This window comes from Leptonychotes weddellii, chromosome 4 (assembly GCF_054177405.1).
Source record: "Leptonychotes weddellii isolate Sample4059 chromosome 4, ASM5417740v2, whole genome shotgun sequence".
Classification (NCBI taxonomy): domain Eukaryota; kingdom Metazoa; phylum Chordata; class Mammalia; order Carnivora; family Phocidae; genus Leptonychotes; species Leptonychotes weddellii.
The window spans coordinates 124,006,038-124,011,952 of NC_138372.1; the positions used below are offsets into that span (position 1 = coordinate 124,006,038).

General features: G+C 36.9%; 1 pseudogene; it reads right to left on the reverse strand.

The window, feature by feature from the left end:
- Positions 1–4,424: 4,424 nt before the first annotated feature.
- On the reverse strand, positions 4,425–4,827 carry LOC102749502 (large ribosomal subunit protein uL14 pseudogene; annotated as a pseudogene).
- Positions 4,828–5,915: the final 1,088 nt, after the last annotated feature.

The window sequence follows — 5,915 nt, forward strand, 5'->3', positions numbered from 1 at the left end:
TATGCAAGATACGTGGATCCTTGGAATATGCATCTCTTGGTCTCCTCTTACATTTGGGTTGATTGATCTCCTTTGATGGCTTCTTTTTCTCTAACTGCTACCTAAATCTGTTTTCCAAGTCTTGATCTCAGCTCCTCCTCATGCAAATGCCTTCTTGTGTAAACTCATTCATTCCTGCAGGGTAATTATCATCAGTAATACAACTCAGTGTCCTCATCCTCAGAACATGGTGATTAGGTGATTAGACATCTCTAGCTGATTTCCCCCCAGACATCTCATGATGAAGAGTTTGGTTCTGACATTAGATAATCTAGGTTTGAATCCTTTCTTCACAATTTACCAATTGTGTATCATTTGAAAATATTACTTAAAATTAACTTGTGTTTTGGTTTCCTTATCTCTAAAATGATAGAATAATGACATATGCATCATAGGGTTTGTTTTGAGGCTTAAATAAGGTACTATATAAAAGTGCCTGAGAAGAAATGAACAGACAGTTCTCCAAAGAAAACATGAAGATGGCCAACAGACACTTGAAAAGATGCACAACGTCACCCATTATCAGGGAAATACAAATCAAGACTACAATGAGATATCATCTCTTACCTGTCAGAATAACTAAAAAACAAAAGAAACAAGTGTTGGCAAGGATGTGGAGAGAAAGGAACCCTCTTGCACTGTTGGTAGGAAGGCAGCCACCGTGGAAAACATTTGGAGGTTCCTCAAAATGTTAAAAATAGAACTACCTTATGATTCAGTAATCCCACTACTGGATATTTATCCCCAAAATACAAAACCACTATTTCAAAAGGATACATGCACCTGTTTGTTTATTTCAGCATTCTTTACAGTAATCAAATCATGGAAGCAGCCCAAGTGTCTATCAATAGATGAATGGATAAAAAAGATGTAGTATATATGTAGAATGAACTATTATTCAGCCATAAAAAGAATGAAATCTTGCCATTTGCAATGACATTGATGGAGCTAGAGAGTATTATGCTAAGTGATATAAGTCAGAGAAAGACAAATACCGTATGATTTCACTCATATGTGGAATTTAAGAAACAAAACAGATGAATAAGGTGGGGGGAGAAGAGGGAGGCAAACCAAGAAACAGATTCTAACTAGAGAGAACAAACTGATGGTTACCAGAGGGGGTGGGGGGGGATGGGTGAAATAGGTGATGGAGATTAAGGAGGGCACTTGTTGTGATGAGCACTGGGGAATGTTTGGAAGTGTTGAATCACTATATTATACACCTTAAACCAATATAACACTGTATATTAATTATACTGGAATTAAAATGTAAAAAAAATGCACCTTGTACAAAAAAAAATAAAAGTGCCTGAGACACTAATGTAAATGTTCTATGTGTTTATGAAAGGCGTTGCATTTCCAAACTGCAGAGATGGTGAATTAATTATTACATCACCTTTTTATTTGATTTATTAGATTCCTACATATTCTTCCATTCTCTGTGTAAATAACTTTATATCTGGTTATGGATGCTATTAATTGTTCCACTGAAGGTGAAGGCAGTACTACATCATTTATCATTTAATGTGCTTCTCAGATATTTTAAGACAAGGTGGTAAATTTCGTACTTAAATTTAAATCTAAATGCTAATGATAGATAACATAAAAAAAATAGAGATATAGCTAGCCTCAAATATGAGGCAGATCTCCACAGAGCAGCATGTCAGTAGTCGCGAGCAGAGCTGATTTTGTGGGCCTGCTGGCCTCTGGGTTAATAAATGAGAGGTGGAAGCCAGAAATTTAGCTCCTATCAGTAAAAGAGCATTAGAAGTGGTTTTCAAATAATGTATTTAATTGTTTGAAAACAGAGATTAAGGTCTGGCACCCTATTCATAAGATATGGCTGAGGGGCACCTGGGTGGCTCAGTCGGTTAAGTGACTGCCTTCGGCTCAGGTCATGATCCTGGAGTCCCAGGATCGAGTCCCGCATTAGGCTCTCTGCTCAGCAGGGAGTCTGCTGCTCCCTCTGACCCTCCCCCCTCTCATGTGCTCTCTCTCTCTCTCATTCTCGCTCTCTCAAATGAATAAATAAATAAATAAATAAAATCTTAAAAAAAAAGATATGGCTGAAAAAAACTGTCTCCAAGTTCATTTTGGGATTATGCTAATCTCTAAGAGCCCAAAGTATCTTACACACTGGGAGTAAACCCATATTCTTTTTTTTTATTGAAGTATAATTAACATACAATGTTATATTAGTTTCAGGTGTACAACACATTGATGTAACAATTATATACTTAGTGCTCACCATGGTAAGGGTAGTCACCATCTGAAAGGGTCAGCTACAGGCATTGTTAAAAGCGCTAGACAAAGGAAGGTCACACACACAAAGAGTGGGGAAGAGAGAGGAAAAGCATATTCAGTATTAATAACAACATATGCATATTAATGATAATAAATCTTCCATCCAGTGTGAGCCTAGAATAAAATTTTAAAGCACATTTAATACCATGCTAAAGAAGACAAAAGAATTTATCCTGGATTAAAACAATTTTCTACAATATTCTGATAAAGATTTTCAAGTAAGTATGTTGTAGATGTTCAACAAGTGAAATTAATACTTAGCTTCTGTGGAAACAAAATAAAGAATTATGTTCTTGAAAAGTATATCCTAAACACCTCCAACAGTACTGCTACATAGAAAGCACTCAATAAATATTCCATGAGTAAATGAATAAAAAGTATAGAACGTTGTCACTTATGAATAAAGTTTAAAGAGGGGAAAGGAAATATTAGCAAGTAAAACAGCAGTGTTTATAAAGTAGTATAAAGTATTAGCAAACTGAATTTATCAGTGTATATATATATATAAATATCACATTTTATAAAATACGGTTTATCTCAGTAATTAAGTTGAACACCACAAAATCTATTATTGCAGTGTATATTTAGTTGACAATGTGACATATCACTAGATATTTCTTCTGGGCTTAAGGACTATGGTCCTAGTGCCTGGGAATGCTGCTAGTGGATAACCCTCGGCTACTGGTCATTTTCAGGAAATGACTAGATGAAGAGAGTCACCTTGTCCAAGGTCAAGCCCCCTTTCCTGGACAACTTGGCTCAAATGACTAGTCCATCAGGAAGTTTAAGGACATGACCCCCTCCTGTCAGTTTAAGAAAAGTCTGGTATACCATCCCGTCTTAGCTTTGGAGTTTCTTGTGGTGTTGGCTGGTGTTTCCCCTGAGATTTCATTACAGCCTAACTTTTCCCTTTGTCCAGTCCTGCTTCTTTCCCTTCTCTTCCACAGATGGTGTTTGCAAGACTTGATTCTCTATCAACTTTCCACCTCATATTCCACATCCTGGGACACCTGGCTAGTGAAGGAATAATATTAATGTATTAAAGAAAAATATACAGGGAAAACAATGAACAATTTAAACATTTATTCAAGATGTATCTCTTAGGAAACTAGCATTTGAGGAGTACATTCATAAAGTAATAAAATATGTTGAAACTAGAAGCAAATCTAAGAAAATCCACAGAGCATTGGAACGCATAAGAAAGTGAAGCAAATTTTGGGGTGCCTGGATGGCACAGTCAGTTGAGCGTTTGATTCTTGGTTTCAGCTCAGGTCGTGATCTCAAGGTCATGGTCTCAGGGTCTTGAGATAGAGCCCTGCTGGGCTCCATGCTCAGCTGGGAGTCTGTTTGGGAACTCTCTCTTCTTCTCCCTCTGTCCTCCACCACCCACGCTTGTGCTTTCTCTAAAATAAGTAAAAAAATAAATAAATCTTTTAAAAAAAGGGAAACTGAAGCAAGTTTTCTTACAGACAAAATCAACATGCAAAGACTCAAAAGCATTCCTACACAGCATTAAAAACTAATAGAAAAAAGGGATGCCTGGGTGGCTCAGTTGGTTAAGCGTCTGCCTTCAACTCAGGTCATGATCCCAGGTTCATGGGCTCTTTGCTCAGTGGGGAGGGAGTCTGCTTCTCCCTCCTCTGTCTGCCGCTCCCCCTGCTTGTGCTCTCTCTCTCTCAAATAAATAAAATCAAATCTAAAAAAAAAAAAAAGAAAAAAAGAAGACACAGAATGCTTTTTAAAGAAACTAATAGAAAATACACTAAAATATACATTAATAATGGCATTTAATAGTTTATATTTATTGTTGCCCAGTACTTTTTTATTAGTAAAAACTATATCACACTTTTTAAAAAGTTGAGTGTAGTGGACACACGATATTATGTTAGTTTCAGATGTACAACATAATGATGCAACAACTCTATACATTATGCTGTGTTCACCACAGTGTAGCTGCCATCTGTCCCCATACAACACTGCTACATCATTGACTGTATTCCTTATGCTGTACCTTTTATTTTTATTTTTGTGGGGGGAGCAAATAATTAAAAAAAATCTTTTTAAACAAATACACCAAAGAATCATGCATTGCTGCCAGCATTAGATGCAATCCTGGGTCACAAGTGTGCACACTCCTTTGCAACTGGTCTGATAACAGAACCTTTCATTTCACCTGTATTGTTTACTCTGACCCCCACATTATCTTCAAAATTGAGAAACACACCATCTTTTCTCTGATACGACTTTTGTTGTCGAATTACCACTGCTGGATGTACCTTCTTTCTGAGCTCTGGGTGGCCTTTCTTCACTGTGGCCATCGCCATGTCACCCACACCCCAAGCAGAAAGTCTGTTCAGTTGTCCCCTTCACAGATATGATATACAGATTTTTAGCTCCTGCGTTGTCAGCACCGTTGATCACAGTTCCTACTGGAAGACCCAGAGAAATCTGGAATTTCACACCAGAGGACCCACCACATCCTTTATTTATTTATTTATTTATTTATTTATTTATTTATTTATTTATTTGACAGAGAGAGACACAGCGAGAGAGGGAACACAAGCAGGGGGAGTGGGAGAGGGAGAAGCAGGCTTCCCACGGAGCAGGGAGCCCAATGCGGGGCTTGATCCCAGGACCTTGGGATCATGACCTGAGCTGAAGGCAGTCGCTTAATGACTGAGCCACCCAGGCGCCCCAACCCACCACATCCTTGCTTTGACATCTTGAACACCAGAAAGGGACAGAGGCCTGTGCCTTTTATTTTTATGACTTACTCATTTTATAACTGGAAGCCTGTATCTTTAACTCTTGCCCAAGCCCCTACTTTTGCTTTAGCCCCTACTTCCCTCCTCTCTGGCAACCATTAGTTTTTTCTCTGTATTTACAGGCCTGATTCTGCCTTTTGTTTATTCTTTTCTTTCTTCCTTCCTTTCTTTCTTTCTCCTGTTTTTTTTTTTTTTTTTTTTTTTAGCTTCCTCTTATGAGTGAAATTATATGGTATTTGTCTTTCTCAGTCTTATTTCACTTGTTTGCCTGGTATTTTGATTAAGGCTTTACATATTTCCAAGTAAGATATGAATAAGTATCTAGGAATAATCTTAATAAAAGATGGCAATGTGTATATGGAGAAAATTATAGAACAGTATTTACAGGTAGAAAAATTCTGAAAAAATGAGGGATAAGCCATTTAGGGATTATAAGATTAATGAAACTTTAACAAGCTAATCTTAATATCTATACATAAAATCTAAGGGCCAAGAAGAGCCAAAACATTATTCATGTTGTTGGAGGAAATTTCCTTATCGTATGTAAGCTCACAATAAATCTATGATAATAAAGACAGAGTAGTATTAGGATTGAGATAAATAAAAATAGATAGGTGTAACAAAATAGAGAGCTCCCGAACTGTCTGTTAATATATGGACCGCTGATATATGACAAATAGGGCATTCCACAACAGTAGAGAAAGAATATGGTAAATAGTTCTGGGACAGTGACCGATTTTATAGAAAAAAAATAGATTTTTTTAAAAGATTTTATTTATTTATTTGACAGAGAGAGCAAGAGAGCAC